The sequence below is a fragment of the Adiantum capillus-veneris genome, chromosome 3, assembly GCF_014529385.1.
Source record: "Adiantum capillus-veneris isolate H3 chromosome 3, ASM1452938v2, whole genome shotgun sequence".
Taxonomy (NCBI): domain Eukaryota; kingdom Viridiplantae; phylum Streptophyta; class Polypodiopsida; order Polypodiales; family Pteridaceae; genus Adiantum; species Adiantum capillus-veneris.
The window spans coordinates 82,347,554-82,366,920 of record NC_140933.1 but is presented as its reverse complement, the minus strand read 5'-3'; positions in this window follow the sequence as shown (position 1 = coordinate 82,366,920).

Genomic DNA, 19,367 nt, shown 5'->3' with positions numbered 1-19,367 from the left:
TAATAGCGTCAAAAGAGCACATAATCTCTTGTAGTTCTGTCCTCAGTGATGAAATGATTCTTGAACATCCACCAGAGCCTCTTGAAGATGCCCTTCCCCTCTCTGTTCTTGATGCCCTTGCTTCTAGCGAGAGCAAGGAGTGGCATGCCGCCATATTGGATGAACTCCAAGCCCTCAAAGAAGCTAACACTTGGGAGCTTGTGCCATCTCCTTAGAATCATAACATTGTCTCTTGCAGATGGCTATTAAAGAAGAAATACCACCCCAACGGCTCAGTTGATCGCTACAAGGCATGCCTTGTCGCTCACGGCTTCACTCAAGAACAAGGTGTGGATTACTTCAACACCTATTCGCCACTACTGGACTAAAATATGTACATATGGAAAACCTCTCAAAGCATGGCTATCTTAGGCCTCTTTGTGGATGACATACCTCTTCTTGGTTCATCATATTACATGCTTCTGCAAGCAATCGTGTGCATCTCTCACACCTCATATTGTAATTTTAGCTCAATCCCTACTGGATGAACTTCTCATTGAGGGGGGATAGCATGTATCTACGACATGGCTACTTCACAAAGCTCTTTGTTCGTCAATCTCAATGCGTTACAACGAAAAGTCCACCCTTAAGGAGGGATGTAAAAGTAACTTATTACTTTATTAAGTGTGGACTTCTTTCCACCTACCTCTCATTAGGAAAAATATGGACTCTCCTTGGGCCTTTTTGATTAATGAAGGCTTAAGGGAGAACCAATGAGAAGGCTCTTGGGATATCACCTAGAAGGGGAGGAATGGTAGGGGTGCAGCCTAATTGTCTCCCTCTTCAATGCTTGGTTCTTAGAGAGAGGTGGGAGGTAGGCTTGGGGGGGGGGGGTAAATAGGAGGAGAGAGGTGTCATAAAAGAGGGAGGGACTCCCCCAAAAAAAACGCGCATGCTTAAAAACCCTAAAAATTGATTTTTTTTAAAAAAGTTCCAAAGTTAACCCATTTGCCTCCAAAACTGTCCCAAAACATAAACTGACTTAAAAAAGTCAATTTTCCCCCCCAAAATCTACTTTTCTCTCTCTCCCTAATTACTTTTCTCTCCCACACTCTCCCTCTTCTCCCTCCTCCCATTCTCTCTCTACAGTCAAGGCAGCCATAGCCAAAAGCTTTCCACCACTCTCTTCCTCTCTCTCTATAGCTCCCCCTTCTCTCACACCTCCATCAACCCTCTACAGTCCCACACTCCATAGCCCACAGCTCCACTATCCTCTCTACCTCTCTACCTATCACTCCTCCCCTCTTTCTCTATCTCCACTGTCAAAGCCACCATAGCCACCATAGGCAACTCACCTCACCCTCCCCTCAGCTCCTCATTCTCTCTCCACAGTACTCAACTATTTCAAATCCCTTCCTAAGCCCAACTTCCCAAGCATGTCCACGTATAGACGGCCCAAACCAGAGATAGAGGAGATTGTGTTGTACAACACTCGTCACGTGCTGGACCTCATCGCGTACGGTGTCGAGGCGTATTGGAACTTCATTGGAAGGGCTGGCTATTGGCATTCAAAGAAACCAAGTCCGGAATGGTGGCCATCGTGCAACACGTCTACAGTGCAGCTGAGATCCATCTCAAGAGAGCTTCAACTCAATTTGCACCTCATTGTAAGTTTTCATGGTTTAGCTATCCCATGCATATGTCATGTTTAAGTTTATCTGATCATTATGTTTAACTAAGGGCATTTGTAAAGATGTTTTTCCATCCAGCTTAGTTGAGGAGCAGTTGCTTGAGTGCCTCTCAGGCACGTTCATGGTTGTGCATGCTCACATTGGGGAGCTTATGTTTCCTAATGTCTCATCGAAAAAACTTACCGAGCAGCGAATATTCATGTACTCCCACAAGTATGTGGTGCCGAAGTCAAGCCAAAGCTATGGTAGGTTAGAAGCCGTAGAGACACCCTCATTGCAGAGTGCAGAATGGCCAACTCCAGACCATTGGGCTTTGCTTTCTTTCAAGCGCAAGGTGCTGCAAGATTTCCAAGGGTCCCTAAAGTTTGGTAAGGCAACCAGATCGGTGGGTCTTAGTTGGCATTGTCCCATTCATTTGTTTGTGCATGCATTCCGCTCTCTGCCGATTGTAGAAACACCAACAATGTTTGTTTGCAAAGAAGTTGACATAGATGCAATGGACACCATTCTAGGTGTCAATTGGGGCTATGTTGACGGTTTGCATGATGGTGACCATTATAAGTGCAATGTGTCCCCCACACAGCTTTGCCTTCGGTATTTGAAAGCAAGGTGCACCTTGTATGCACGGTTTAGCTACGAGAGGTGGATGCACAAACGTGGCAAACGGATACCCTTGCAGCTGACAGCCGAAGAGGTTCAATCCTTTGAAATTCGTGTCCGCATGCCCAATAACGAGGTGGAGGTGGTTGCAGTGAATCCGCATTGGACTCTTGCCAATCTTCGGGAACCCTTTGTCATAATGGGATTCGAGGATGTCGGTAATGCAAGTTTCAAACTGGAACAACGCAAGGTCTGCTTTGTGCTTGCTTAGCTACCTTTTCTTATTTTTTGTGGGTTTTTGTATTTTGATTGCCCATTTTTTGGTTGTATAGATTGGAAGGCGGATGGAGGCCACTATGCTTGTTTACAAAGATTGGGCTACAGATGAAATCATCTTGTCTAAGTGAATTGGCTAGTAACTTTAATCGTTTATATATTGGATATTTTTGTTGGGGTTAAGGCCTATGTGCCTTGACCGATCGCGCAGGTCATGGGCGCCCGCCACTGTTACCCTATACTTATAGTGAGTATACTGTATAGGGGGAGCTGCCACTCTTTGAGTCTCCCCACCCACATCGTGTGTGTCTCCTTCTCTCTCTCTCTCTCTCTCACTCTCCGTCTGTGGTGCTCCCCGATCCCCTTCAATTGGTATCAGAGCGTAGGTGCAGAGGGAGCGCGTGTGTGCATAGTCACGACGACAACGGAGAGCCAGTTTCATTCCCGAAATCGCGTCCGCGTGCGTGCGCACTTTCAAGAGTGCAAACAGGGTTTCGACTTCGGCATCGGCAAATTCAGCTTTTCGAGAGCGTTTTCAGCAGGTGTCCTGGGTGTCTTGGCGTCTTACCCCCCTTTCGAAGCCATTCGAGCCATCAGAAACCTCATTCGAGCTACGGTTGAGGAGCTGCATTTTTCAGCCCTCTTTTGGCAGTTTATGCTGCGTTTTTGGGTTGAAACGGAGGTTTTTGGCATAGCTTTCACACTCGGACTTAGATACATGTGATCCAGGAGTCTACCTTGGGGTTTTGGCACGCTTCGGACGCGCTCGTCATATCAGAATTTTAAAATTCTGAACGCTGAATTTTCTGCAGCAGCAGTTGTTTATTGTGTGTCGAGGATTCCATACATGGTTTGCTCTCAGATGTGAGAGTGATATTTGCTGCAAGTTTCCTCATAGGTGGGAGGATACGATGTATGCCTTATGTGGTTTGATGCTCAGGGAGACTAATGGGATTGCATTTTGAGCTCGGCAATGTATGCCTCGAGCATGTTTTTTGGCAGTCACAGGTAGAGAAGATATTTGTGTACTAGATTTGCAGGTGTTTGCAATGATGTATGCAAAGTGTGGGGATTGGTGCATGCATTTGGAGTGCGGTTTGATGCGCTTTGGTTGTTCATGGTTTTGAGCGTGCAGTCAGTTTGGTTACTGGTTTTGTGGCCGTTTTACTGACGAAACTCTGGCGAAATTTTCCCAGGAGTTTTATGCGCATCATTTATGCGATCTAGGTAGAGATTGCGGGTTGCACTCAGCATTTGCGTGCGGTGTTCTCTGCAGGTGGGAGATTTGTGCGTGTGTATGCATCGATACCGCACAATGTGGGCTTGGTGATTAGCTCACAGATATATGCTTTATGACGGCGTGTGTGCAGGTGATCTTCAGACCGAACAAGTCATAACTTCTTGGAGAAGTTTTGGGCTGATTCTTTATGCACTACGGTTGGTAGTGTGGGGCTGAATTACGGACTGTTTTTGGCCATGCAAGAGGGCTGAGAATTTTGTAATTTTGGGCTGAATTTCAGGGCTGATTCGGTGAAGATTATGCACAAGGTTATGGTCGTCATGAATGCGTCTTGTAAGTAGTGCGTTTGATTGCAGTGTGATACTAGAGCAGGCGAGGCTTGTATTGACATTGCGGGAGCTCTATTTTGGAGTGTGTCTAACAGGTTTTACATTGTGTTTCTGGCCATATTTGTAGACAGTTTCCAGGTGTTGTTGGTGAGGTGATTTTGCTTTCTAGTTTGCTACATTGTGCTCATGGCAGAGACAGGTGATCGCTCAGATTATGATCTCTCCGAAATGCGCATGTTTGATGGGTCAGACTTTGCAGCATGGAGAGAGTGTATGCTTGACGCATTGACACAACGAGGGTTGCATGGACCATTGAGTGGTGATGCAGGTAGACCTTCATGCTTGTCTGACGATCAGTGGCAGGAGCTAGAGGAGATGGCACTATCTACACTCTCTTTGCACCTTGCGGAATCTGTATATGCTCTTGCTATGTATGAGACTACTTCGAGAGCACTTTGGCGCAAATTACATGATATGTATGTTAGATCTGAGTCATCAAGGACTCGTGTGAGACATGTACATTCACGAGTACGCCGACAGGTGACATGTTGGTATTGCGGTCATTCTGGACACGTTAGACGGCGCTGTTTTCGTCGTATGCGACATCGTAGGAGACATGGCAGTCTCAGAGATGTATGTAGTGATGCCATGGACTCAGTTGCTTTGACAGTTGAGGCAGATGTAGTGTCGGAGTATACTAGTGACGGGGATGTCACTTTTACCTCGAGCTATGCACGAGATGCTATACATGTGGATAGTGCACTCCCTTCGCAGTGGTTGCTAGATGTAGATGCTATGTTTCATGTCACATCGCATCGTGAATGGTTTTGTAGCTATTCTAGTGGGATGCTTGGCAGTGTACCTTTGACTGATGGATCGGTGCATGCGATAGCAGGTGCAGGAGATGTGAGACTGTCATTACCGAGTGGTGCATCTTACTTGTTACGACATGTGCGCTATGTACTAGATTTGACAGTGAGTTTGATCTCGATTGGTCAGCTTAGAGATTGTGGATGTCAGATTTCGCTACGAGAGCGAGATTCTGTGATGCATTTAGGTTCGCTAGTGATTGCGAGAGGTGCCAGGAGTGGTACAGGTTACTCATTGCATGTGGATCACGGGAGAGACGGTGTTGTCTTTGTGATCATGCAGCCAGGTAGACAGCGAGAGAGCAGGCGAGTCTCTTTTGCTTGTGGGTTGCAGGATTCTTTGCATGGAGTGCAGAGCAGTGACCTTTTTGTGCAGGTTGCGTCTACGGATGCACAAGTAGAGCGAGACAGCTCTAGTGAGTCACAACAGGATGAGTCATCAGAGGTGATGACAGAGATGACTCACATGGATGTTGAGATGTCGGCTATTGTGGAGTCATTTCTTGATATGCTTATGCCAGAGCTTGATGCAAATTCAGGATAGATGGATACTCTTGGTACACATGTGATATGTGGTGGGCACAAGGAGTCACTCCAGAGCTCAGAGTCAGAGTGCCATGGTCTCTATGATAGGGGACAGGATTGCCATGAGTTGAGTTCTGAGTTGGAGGTGGCAGAGGTTGCCAGGGTTGCATCAACGTTCGGTGTCCTCATGTACGAGATGCTGATCTCGAGGCCCGACATAGCAGCTGCAGTAGGAGCATTTGCAGCAGGGTTGATTAGTTGTTCGATGATTGATCTCGACATAGAGCATAGGGGTGGTTTGCAGGTATTGGACGGATACTTGCAGGAGTGCATGAGCTCTTGTAGACTCTTTGTAGAGCTTGGAGCTAGCTCTGTGTGGCTTCCGTAGCGGGATGTTTGTCTATCAGTAGAGCCGGATGCACTAGCTCATCGAGAGTCAGTGGGCATAGGTTGAGAGAATATTTCACCTTCTATTAGTTGTACACTAGTAGATCTTGCTTAAAGGCACATTGGCCTTTAAGTGGGAGGTTGTTGGGGTTAAGGCCTATGTGCCTTGACCGGTCGCCCAGGTCATGGGCGCCCGCCCACTGTTACCCTATACTTATAGTGAGTATACTGTATAGGCGGAGCTGCCACTCTTTGAGTCTCCCCACCCACATCGTGTGTGTCTCCTTCTCTCTCCGTCTGTGGTGCTCCCCGATCCCCTTCAATTTTATTAAAGATTTTGAAAAGTTTTAAGGTGTTGTACTTGATTTTGTACTTGAGTTTTAAGGTGGTGTAAATTTATTTTTTAAATGAATATTTTTTATTTTTTTCGAGATGGAATATGTCTATATAAGGGGGACCACCTCCTCATTTCACCATTTTCATCCTAGCATTGCAGAGAGACCTAGCATACCCAATCAGGCAAAGAGAAGACATGGCTGCTACTAGTGCTTTAGATGCATTCCTTACTGAGGTTGGGCATGCAAATCGCCCTGAGCTTCAAGCATTTTTCACAACCCAACCCGATTTGGAAACCACCTTGACCCTCCACTCTCAATCTGTTGAGCACATTACTTCATACATTTCCATGTGCATGGGGAGATTCATTGTTGAGTTACCAAACCGGCTAGGGCAATGGGTCCCTGAAGGCCTTCTCCACCACATCTACCAAGGGGACAGGCCATTTCATCAGCGGCTTGCACGCTTTGCCACCATAGCACAACCCGTCGGACAATATGTGCGGCTTGAATGTGATGATGTGCGAGCAATGCGTAAGGGAAGTATCGGAAACACTTTTTTCTCTATTCAGGCCATAATGATCTTCCTCCTTCACGAGTGCCCAGAAGGCCCTGACGTAGTGCTACCACACTTGCAGATCGGCGGGGTACTGGCTGATGTGAAGGACCTCAAGCCCGTGGCCATTGACTCATCCGCAGAGGAGAGGACGCTTGCCTTGACCTACCCTGTAGGGATTCAAGGCCTCTTGGAGGCCTCTCCATCTGTTGGTTCATCCTCAGGACCGCCAGAAGGAACTAGCACTCGGGATGCCATCCCTGAGGTAGAGATTACCCGCTTCTCCTCCATTGTGGTGGGTGGGGAGGAGTTTGTGTTTATGCACGATCTGGAGAAATCCTTTGAGCTTCGCATGGATGAGTGTTTCACCATCCTCGATGCCCATGGCAAGTTTGAGGTTGATACCACCACCTCCCATGACGATGATCTCCTACTGCCCATTGGGATTACTTTGGCGGACACAGTGGCGATCGCACAAGCCGAGGTGGAAGCCGTCGAGCAGGCCAAGGTCTCTGAGGAGGAGTTTGTGGCCGTGCAAGCCATGTGTTTGGCTAAACGTGCAAGAGTGGATTCACCACCACCTGTTGCAACACCTGTTTTGCTTGATCTAAAGGGGAAGTCAAGTGTGGATCTTTACTTGCACCCGGATGCCGATGAGGAGGATCGTAGACAAGAGGTATAGATGCTCACTTACATTTGATTGTTACAAATGATTTTGTTAATGTTATATCATAATTCTGTGCCATATCTCAGAAAACCTATGTTTTGCAGGATGTTCTGGAGGTTGACGCCTGGGCGCAACGGTCAGGGGGGAGGAGGAGGCCGTTCGGACCTCAAGCGGCACTTGCTCACTACCTCGGCACACTTCCCACTAGTTTCGTGGTGTTTGTGTCCATCGACGACTCTCTCCAATGGTCACTACAATATATTTGCTCTCCGTTCACTCTCCAAGGCGTTGTGTTTAACAACACTTGCCCAAACGGCCAACCTTCTAGTGCTTGTAAAGAAAGATTTTGCAATATCCACTTTCGATGTTAACTTTTCGCGGGCGCCTTATTGCCCATGTCGGCATGAACCAAGCTGTAGGGGTTAATGACACCCAAGAAATCACAACCACTTTACTTAACAGGGAGCCACCCCAAAAGGCCAAGCGCCAAAAAATTGTAATTCGAAAGATCATAAAGCAAAAGCCGGATATCATGTAAAGCATTGATTTCTTTAATGAAACTACTTTTTGCTGTCTATGACTCTTTCTTGCAAGGTTTTGAATTTCTTATATGTTGGGCTTCCATTGTGTATGAGAAGCACCATAATTTCTGCTATGACTACTAAAGGTTTGGCAGGCATTAAAATTAATAAAATGCATACTTTGTTATATCTAGGCTTCCAAAGTTATGGATGTGCCTAGTAAAGGGCCTGGAAGTCCCTAAAATATGCTGCCACAAGGGCGCGCATTGGGGCCTTCAATCAACAGATGAAGTGTGCAAATGCGTGCCCTTGTGGCAGATGATTTTGGACCCATCTATGAGCATACCCAGGTGCAAAACAGAGTGACAAGACATTAATACCCAGTTGCAAAACAGAAAGACATGCATACCCAGGTAACCTTAAGCCCATCTTGCCCCAGATACCTAAAGTTGTCTTAACAAACCACAAGAGTAAACTATGTGGAAATATCTAGCCCATTTTGGAGTATAGGACTGACATGGACTAAGGGGGGATGATTGCTAGAAGCATCTATGCTAATTGAAGCATTGAAGCAAACAAAACATACTTATTGCTTGTCAAAATTGTCTGGAAACCACTGGAAAGTGTTTGCAAAGCACTAGAAAAGGATGCCACAAGGGCGCGCATTGTGTCCATCCATAGGCCTCTGGAAGCCCCAAATGCGCGCCCTTGTGGCAGCCAGTTTGGGGGCATTCCAAGACATTTTCAACACTTTGTAGATGCTTTTTCCATGCAATAGTGAGTCACATAGCATGGATACATTAGGAAGTGCATGCCCCACTTAGCCAAGGTGCTAAACGTAGGCAATTTTTCACAATAACAGGCTAATGGCTACATACATACAATAGAAGGTAGACAAAACTTGGACCAGTGCTACATCGCATGGTACAAAATAAAACAATACAATGCGCAGTGGGGTATACAATAAAAAAACCTTATATTCAAATTCTTTCCAATACAATGCACAGAGTGGGGTATACAATCAAAAGCGTTGTATTCAAATTTTCCCAATCTTGGAGTTCCGTAAATACAAAAGGTTTGATGCCTAATTACAAGCTACTCCTCATGGCGCAAACGGGAGCAAGCTGCATATCCTTGGGCATAATGGTTACACGCTTTGCATGGATGGCACAGAGGTTAGAATCCTCTGAATATGCTAGTTAAATATTGCTTTGTTGCTTTAGACTGCTCTATGGACGGCGCCATCCAAAACTGAGTGTTGTACAACAAAACCACCCTGCATAGCCTTGCAAAAGGGGCCCCGAATCAAGAGCTCGGTGCTCTTTTGATAGTGTCAAATCTCTGCAAAAGCACGATTGCGCTTTTGTATCTTCTGAGGTCGACGTGGAGGTGCATTTTTGGCACGAGTTGGGACAGCTTGCTTCTTCTTCTTGTAGACAATGCTCTTTCTCTTTTTTTTCTGCACAGGTACTTCCAACACCTCATAATATGATTCCACCCACTCTCCATCTGATTCGTGCTCTTCACTATTGAGCGGATGTGATGGTGTAGGTCCACTCTCTTTAGGAAGTGTCTCTACCCCAATAGACATGTGAGCCTGATAAGTTTGTATTTGGACGCCAACCCATGGGGCATTTCATCTGTTTGCGTCTCTTCGGAGCCTTCTGACGGTTGCTTTTGGTGGTTTGTTTCTTTGCCTTGGTCGCTCTCATCCTCCCTGTTTCCATCAGAATCGTTGGAGTCCGATGAATAGACAACAAGGCGATGCTTCCTTCTCTCTTTTGCAGCTGTAGAGGACTGGCCATGCTGATTTGAAGCTCCAGCTTCTTCTATGTGGACTTCACTTGAGCTTGTGAAGTTCTAGCTTCTGTTGCTGTACCTTTGAGTCGTTGGACATCTGGCCCTCTGGATATGCATCCTAGCCATTTGTTTTGTTCTTGCCATGGTAGCACCTAGCAGGGAAAATGACAAAATGAGCGCCTTCAACCTTTAAATAGGTTTTTTTTGAGATTTGGGCCCTTTCACACTATGCGGCCAATTGAGTGAAACTCAAATAAACCAATTGAATTTAACAACTAAACCTGGATCATGCGGACGGCTGACGCGATGCCCAAACAATGCCTTTTCGATACTTAGTTGCACGCCAAGCTTCATGGCCCAGGGACGCTCGCGAGTGCTTCCACTTCTCGGATGTTGCAGTACGGGAGGCGTTGCGTAATTGCTTTGCTAACATCGACTCTCTTGCTTTCTCAATAGTACCAGTTCTCCAAAGGTGTGCCTAAAAAACAGTTAACATCTCTTGGAGGTAGTTGGAGTGTGAACTACCACCACCATGCCGAGTATTCTTGAAGTAGACTCCTTTTGCTCTATAGTGGGACTTTCCATGCCTTGTGTACTCCATATATCAAGCGAACCATAGCGGTCCATGAAGTATGCACCATGCGCATAGAGAATGTGCTAAAACAACCAAAAAGGAGATAATCCAATAGAAAAGTTGCATTTTCAAACATTGCATATGTATTAAGTCTGTTAAAACAAAACCATGTAGTGTTGTAATCTTGCTTTCAGACCATCCGTCCTTAGCGGCCTTTGTGAATTCATAAAGCACCTTCTTGAACTCCTCTCGCTGCTCAACGGTGGTGCTTGAAAGATTCATCAATTGCACAACCTTTTGAAAGGATGACCATACTAGCTTGCGTTGGTTAGCAACCTCCACATTGGGATCTTTGTCCGTCGTGCATGAAAACAAATCTTTCCACAACTCCCACCGCTTCTCACTTTCTAGATCGACACTTGCCTTGGATACCTGCATTGGAGACTTTGACATCTTCTTGAAAATCGACGTGCCTTGGCTCCATTCATGGAAACCTTCTGTGCACCTCATACGTCTTCTCCTACAAGTCTCTGCTACAATGTTCACCCTTGATCAGTGACATCCAATCTCATTACGGAGCGTCTCCACCCCCTGCAAGGAGTCTTTTGACCGTTGAAGGGGCTTCATTGTGAACACATAATCAATGTGATGCTTTAGGATCCTATCAAATATTCGCATAAACGCATGCAATGTACAAAAGTAAACATTGTTGAGGGAGAAGGAAATTATGGGGTTCCAGGATCTTTGCTATCCCTATTGGGCCCTACAGCATATCACATGAAAGAACCGAAGTTTGCCACTCCCTATTTATATGGTCATCATTATCTTCGTCTGACCTTCCACTTGAGTTGCTCGACTTGTCTTGTGCCCTTTTGTACAGAATGGACAGGGAAGTAAAGAATTTGCACCTTGTTTGCATCCAAGCATGCACTTTATGGTCTTTAGATCACACCTAAATGCCATTCAACATCAAACTCCCACGTCCTGGAACCATGAGCTTCTCACCGTTTATTTGAGCTTTAATGACCTCTGTGACCCATGGGATTCTACTGAAAATCCATGCAAGGACTTCATGTGTCTCTTTCGGAACTTCAATTGCACACCCACCAATATATCCTTCTCTGATTGCACACTAAAAGAGGGATTTGTCGCTTCACTCGAACTGCAAGATTGCTTGGCATAAGCTAGGGCTTCATTCATAAGCGTGATGCTCATTCTCTCCAACTTTCTCCCTTTAACAATTACACACTCATCCAAATTTAGCACGAACACAAGCTTGCCTTCAAGAACTGCCAACAACATAAAGCCTCAGAATGCATGTTATGACACATCATAGAGCATGTAGGCAACTCTAAACTAACTGCATCACTCAAATTGTAGAAAACAGCCATGGACTGCTGCAATCGTATCAAGTCACAAAGATATTGTTGAATTTGGTGTAAACAAACCCTTCGGTCCGCAACCACTGTTAGAAGCAACACCGCTTCCCTTCCCGCGGCCCTTCCTTCCTTGTGATTTGCTACGGAGCGGCTGAAGAGGCATCGTGTCTTCAATATACAAGTAGTCCCCTAATCGGTGAACAACATCTTCATTTGACACCTTCTTGGCAATCGCCACTCTGTGAGGAAGTGGGAATAGGTTTTCCGTGACTCGACTTCTTAATGCATCTTTTAACACTTGATATATTGCTTGATAGCCCTTCGTACTAATCCCAACAGCATCACAAATATCCTGAACATCTAGATCAGTGACAATATTAGAAAAATCACTAAGAACTCTCTGAGTGATTGCGTCTTTCAAGTGTTTTGCCTCTGGAGCATCAAGCATCCCAATAAAATCCTCTTTGTTGAAACAAGAACGAAGTAAAGTAGCCCTAGCTGATGCATTCTCACCGCCGCACGTTTCTTGGACGAAGTTCCTATTGCCCAAAACAACAATGATGAGCGGTATTAGACTTAAACACATGAGGGATAGAACATGTTACCTCATAGCTGTCACCCTTCGTTTTCTTGCACCTCCACGTGGTGCAAGAGTCTGAATTTTGGACAACTCTCGTTTCCTTACCCTACCTCCCATGGCAGTACTTCTTCATGTGTGAAAGAGTATCCTCAAGATTTTTAATCACATTTTCCTTGGTTGTGATGGTACTCTTTGCCTCCTCAAGCGCACTACTAGCTGTTTGCATTTGATCTTGAAGATTGTGGAAACTCCCATTGAGCAACTGCCAATGACGCAAGTAGATCTCGGACCACGCAATCTCGTGTTTGTTGAGTCTCTTGCAGTAGCCCAACAAACCTTGCTCTCCATTTCCAACGTATTGCAACAGTGATGGAATGTTTGTAAAAGACGGATAAACATTGAGAGAAGGATTGGATACAAGCATCCGTCTGTCCAGAGATCCACATTCTTCTCCCTTGAGCGCGGCGTTCGTTGGCTGAAGGTAATGTACCAAGCATGTTTTCTTTGTCGGAACATACTCTTGAGGTAGGCGTAGGAAAAGCCCTGGAGACCTACCGCGTGAAGAGCTTGCTGGGACATTGGTCACGTCGTCAAGAGGCATTGTAGGATGGAGAGATGGAGCTTAAAGGATGGAGAGATAGAGATTGTAGGATGGAGAGATGGAGCTTGAAGGATGGAGAGATGGGTGTGTAGGTGCAGCAGCAGGTGCAGGTGCAAGGGGGATGGGTGTAGGAGAGGAGCTTAGATTAGGCGGGAAAGTTTTCAATTTTGGGAGGAGTTTCCTAAAAGTTTTGGAGGGAGTCAAAAAATGTTGAATTATGAGTAATTTAACTTAAAAATATTTTTTTAATATGTATATATGTTGGGGGTACTTTTTAGGGGGGGGAAAAGAGTTTTTTTGAATGTTTTTGAAAAAAGTCATTTTTTGACCTCTTTGACCCACGGATTTGCTTAGGTGGCATGGGAGAGTTTAAGAGGCCACTTACAAGTTGGCCAAAAAGCTAGAGAGAGAAGACCCCCTACCCCCTACTTTTCAAATGGTTTACCCCTTCCTTCCCTACTTTTTAAATGGTTACCCCCCCTTCCCCCTACCTTTTTAGGGGTCAAAGGTGGAGGAGACCCTACCAAAATAGCCCATTCAAAGCCTTTGTCCCCCTTAATCTTGGCAGGCTTCCTTGAAATTAGGGATTCTTACAAGGCCCATGGAGAGTCCATTTTTTCCCTAATGTATTCCCTAATTCCCACATGGACCCCTTCCACCTATGTAAGTCTCAACATGTGTCTATTCCTACCAACCTATAATTCACATGTGGTGGATAATCCTCACTCCTCAACTTGTATATAAATCCCATTAGCTGCCCTCATTTGCAACAAGGTGTTCTTTCTCCATTCAAGTGCAATCTATTGTCATTGCTCTATTTCTATCTTGCACACTCTGATGTCTTAACATTAGCATATTAATTAATAGTGATATTAATCACATTTAAGTTAATCTCTAAGTTCTCACAAGGAGTGGATACATGTAGCTGCCAAGAGGCAGGTCAGGCGGAAGGAGTAATCACGGTCGGCAAAGGCGGCCTGCAGAGGGCAAGTACGGAGCAGGTGGGCGACTGTACCACATCACAGATAGGGGGACAATGGGGCGGCTCCATTAGTAGCTCGCATCCAACAAGAAACATATTAGACCGAGGAGAGAGCGCGATAGAGATGGTGTGTGTGTGTGTGTGTGTGTGTGTGTGTGAGAGAGAGAGAGAGAGAGAGAGAGAGGAGAGAGAGAGAGAGAGAGAGAGAGAGAGAGAGAGAGATAGAGGGAGAGAGAGAGAGAGAGAGAGAGAGAGAGAGAGAGAGAGAGAGAGAGAGAGAGAGATGTGCATTTAAGATCAACCTGGAAGAGGTTGGGTGTGCCACATGACGGACGGACGAACTTACAACGTGAGGCTGGGTGTGGTGCTGCACGGTTTGAGGGGTGGTCACGAGCAGCTGCCAGTTCGACCATTATCGATAGAGTACTGAGTGTGTGTGTAGGCGTGCAGTGCTTTAGGAGATCATCGTTATCGAATTAGCTAGGGAGGCTGAGGGTGGCATAGGCGAGCAGTTAGGAAGCCAATCAGCTTGGAGCTTGAAGGTTGTTGGCGGCGAGGAGCTCGGCCCAAGGGGATCGAGCAATGTTGCACCGGTGGTGGGGCTGCTCCAAGAAGGCAGCAAGGCAAGCCTAGGAGTGGTGTGGGTCAAAGGGCTGGTGGCAGTCGAGTAGTGTATGTGTGTGCACTACAACCTACAATTGGCCCTCCCTCATCACTGTATCACACGGGCATGGTCAAATGGGATCAATGGTGGAGGAGGAAAAGGCAGGGCGTCAATCATGGACCGATTTCAGGTTGCCCGAATTTACCAGTTTGCCCGAATTTACAAATTTGCCCCGAATTTATTAATCGGCCCACATTTACAATATGACATACTCAAATTCCCTATATTTCAACGTACGCATGGGGGCGTAGTGGTTAGTGCACATGGCTCGTGGTGGGGAGGTCGGGGTTCAAAACATGAGGTGCGGATCGACACAAATTTACAAGCCTACCCGAATTTACTTTTCTCCCCAAATTTACCAAACGCTCCGAATTTACCAAACGCCCCAAATCTGACGGCAAGATCACCTCTACCGTCGATCCATTTGAGCATGCCCATGTGAGATAGTGTGGAGGATGGTCAGCCTCTCCATGTGCTCTTGGTAGCCATTTGACCCAGATGCTGACGGTCATCAATGCCTGCTCTAGCTAAGTCCAACAACACCGCCTAATTAGTGTGCAGTCTTGCTTTCATACATGTTTTGTGTGTGTGTGTGTGTGTGTGTGTGTGTGTGTGTGTGCGCACGCGCGTGTGCACAGTGTGTATGCGCATGAAAGGAAGAGAGAGTTTATAAGAGTGTGGTGCAGTAGCTGGGGGTTCCATCCTTGATGGTTGATGAGGATGAAGCCATATGGGAAAGAGCAAGAGAGCATTCAAAGAAAATTCAAGGAAAATAGTCAATAGGGAGAGGGGGTTGTTAAAACTAAGGATTCATCAAAATTCAAGGAAAATAAGAGAGAGAGAGAGAGAGAGAGAGAGAGAGAGAGAGAGAGAGAGAGAGAGAGAGAGAGAGAGAAAGAGAAGAAGAAGAGAAGAAGAGATAGATTTTGAACGTGGTGGGAGCAATCCGAAGAGACTTGAAAAATATATGTGACGAGTATTGAGCTTAAGACCTCATTCACACCCTTGATAAATAATATAATAACCAATCTACCATACTGATAGAAGGGTAATTTCATTTTTCTCTTCTTATCCTTACACATCTATATCTACATTGCACGTGTAGGTTGAGGAGCAAAGAGCAATGCCATTGTATGAGTTGCAACCATAGGTGTGCACACACACACATAGAGTCGATTTTGTGAACATAGAGCAACACCAAGAAAGCACCAATATCCGCTACACAAGCAAACATGGAGGGGAAGAGAATAAGTCTTTGGTTTGTGAGCTCACTTAAAGACTCTGCCAAGGAGAAGGATTTGTACCAAGGCAATAGGATACATGGTAATATTTGTGATAGTGGGTTGCTTCAAAAGAAGGCATACTTAGGCAAGACATTAGTCTGTATATTTCAAGTGATGTGGACTTGACAGAGCCGGCGACGACATTGATTGTAGGATATGTCCAACATAGGATCAAGGTTAAGAAGCTCAGTAGATGCAAAGAGAGGACATCTCTCCAAAATCTAATCACGTACTATAGTTGCACCTTGAAGGCATGTGGCATTATACAAGATGCTGATATGGGCAAAAGAATTCATGACAATATTGTTGGTCAAGGATTGTTAAAGAAAACATCGTGCTTGGCATTGCCTTGGTCGACATGTATGCCGAATGTGATGTACTTCATAAAGCACAAAAAGTTATTGAGGAGTTTCCTATCCGGGATGTTGTCTCTTGGTATGCACTGATTACATATGCCCAACTTGGGCAGGGCCAAGAAGCTCTCGGCTATTTTCAAGGGATGTGAAGCAAGGGTGTCTCTCCAGATGCAATCACATACGCTTGCGTCTTGAAGGCAACGGTCAAGATCAAGAAGCTCTGGGTTGTTTTTAGTAGATGTAGAGTGAGGACAATCATGTACAATTGCATTTTAAAGGCATGTGGCATTACACAAGACAAGATGTTGATGTGGGCAAAAGAATTCACAAAGAAGCAAGGGTGTCTCTCTAGATGCAATCACATACGCTTGCATCTTGAAGGCAAGGGTGTCTCTCTAGATGCAATCACATATGCTTGCATCTTGAAGGCGAGGATCAAGGTCAGGAAGCTCTAGGGTGTTTTCAATAGATGTAGAGTGAGGGCAATATCTCTGCAAATACAATAATGTACAATTGCACTTTAAAGGCATGTGGCATTACACAAGACAAGATGTTGATATGGGCAAAAGAATTCACAATGATATTGTTAGTCAATGGTTGTTGAAAGAAAAGGTCGGACTTGGCACTGCCTTGGGGGGAGAGAGAGAGAGAGAGAGAGAGAGAGAGAGGAGAGAGAGAGAGAGGAGAAGAGAGAGAGAGAGAGAGAGAGAGAGAGAGAGAGAGAGAGAGAGAGAGAGAGAGAGAGAGAGAGAGAGAGAGAGAGAGAGAGAGAGAGGCCACCAAAGGTGGACGGCCATATTGGACACTAGCTTGCTCTTAGGACTCCAGAGTCACAACATAGTAGCAAACCGGTAGGTAAATTGTGACAACTAATTACCTACGAGCAACACATGGATGAGTCAAGGTTGAAGCACCTCATGGTAAATGCAAAAGCAGCACAATGGGATCGTTAAACTTGCACAACCAGGTGGAACAAGTTGTCTTGACGTCATTGATTATGGGATATGTCCAACACATGATCAGGGTGAAAAAGCTCAATAGATGCAGAGAGAGGGCATCTCTCCAAATGCAATCACCTACAGTTTCACCTTGAAGGCATGTGGCATTACACAAGATGTTGATATGGGCAAACAAATTCATGATGATATTGTTAGTCAAGGGTTGTTGAAAGAAAACATCGTGCTTGGCACTGCCTTAGTTGACATGTATGCCAAACGTGATTATGCTTGAGGAGCTTCCTGTCCGGGATGTCGTCTCTTGGAATGTACGGATTGCGGGATATGCCCAAATTTGATAGGGCCAAGAAGCTCTGGGTTGTATTCGGCAGATGCGAAGTGAGGGTTTCTTTCCAAATGCAGACATATACGCTTGCATCTTAAATGCAAGGGTCAAGTTCGGGAAGCTTTGGGCTATTTTCAACAGATGTACAGAGAGGACATCTCTCTAAATGCAATCACATACACTTGCACCGAAAAGCCATATGGCATCACACAAGATATTGATATGGGCGACATTGTTTCACTAAATGTAAGGCTTATGTAGTATAAATTGGCACGCCTAAGCACGAGCGAAGGCGGTGTTGATGCCAAGGGCCTTACCATTGCACCATTGGTAAGAGCGAGCGAGACCTGGCGTCAAATTATGAGAGAGAGAGAGAGAGGAGAGAGAGAGAGAGAGAGAGAGAGAGAGAGAGAGAGAGAGAGAGAGAGAGAGAGAGAGAGAGAGAGAGAGAGAGAGAGAGAGAGAGAGAGAGAGAGAGAGAGAGAGAGAGAGAGAGAGAGAGAGAGAGAGAGAGAGAGAGAGAGAGAGAGAGCACTACAAAGTTGTTTGTTGGCAACCAGACACAATTCCTTTTTATCAATTTTACAACACAAAAGTGTGAATACTTAACCAATTTAACACTATTTCACTCAAAATCGGGGGGGGAGAGAGAGAGAGAGAGAGAGAGAGAGAGAGAGAGAGAGAGAGAGAGAGAGAGAGAGAGAGAGAGAGAGAGAGAGAGAGAGAGAGAGAGAGAGAGAGAGAGAGAGAGAGAGAGAGAGAGAGAGATAGATAGATAGATAGATAGTTCTATTATCGTCCTGGGAGGTCAAATATGACCTATGGGACCAAATGAACATGTCACGTGGTGTGAGTGGAGTTCATAAGTGACTCTCGATGCTCAAAAATGGCTGAAATGAGCGTAGCAATAGAGAGTCCACATCGTGGTTGGGAGAGGAAGGTATGTAGGGAGAGCTCATGGCTGAATATATGGGGAAAAGAGGACCTAATGTGGTCAAAAGCTGAGCACTCAAGTAGTGTGTGGTACTCACTCTCTCGCACTTGACGAGGGCATAAGGTGCAAAGTCGATGACACTCCTCGCCAGTGCCCCAACGTCCTGTCTCGCAGCGTAGAGAATGGGAGCTAAGACGAATGGAGGCAATGGTGCGGATCGCACTCAACGGGATGGGCTCAAGGATGTAGGAATGGGTTCGGTTACCTCGTTCCGAGAAGAAGAGAGATTTGTAGTTTGGGAGAGAGAGAGAGAGAGAGGAGAGAGAGAGAGAGAGAGAGAGAGAGAGAGAGAGAGAGAGAGAGAGAGAGAGAGAGAGAGAGAGAGAGAGAGAGAGAGAGAGAGAGAGAGAGAGAGAGAGAGAGAGAGAGAGAACTTTTCTTCATTTGATTTTTATGAAATTTATTAAGAGCAAGAGGCTTGAGGGTAAGAAGGGCCATGTGCTCCGTTTTACTAGTGAGAATAATACTTAGAGGACTGTTGGAAAACGACATTAGTAATGCTTTCATTGACATGTGTGCAGAATGCCATCAATTGATCACCCATTAGGGCACTGGCACACTGCTAGGAAGCTTTGGGGGGTTGTCAGTAACTACGAAACGAGGACATAGGTACATGTGAGAGAGAGAGGAGTCAGGACTCAATGCTTCTTTTATCAATGCTTTAAATTGTATCTATCCTGAGAACAACTCTCTGAAGGTCGTCAAAGGGTGAGGTTGGAACCCTAGAGAGAGAGCTTAAGTTGTCTTAGCGATGGCCTAGCCCTAGACTAGACTAAACAAGTCGCGTCAGGGGCGTAACCCTCAAGGTTACGCCCACTACGTTAGTCCCTCATGTCTTCTCCACACGAGTCTGCATGCACCTTCACTTCTTCGTCCCTGAATGCGTGGCACCCTGCTA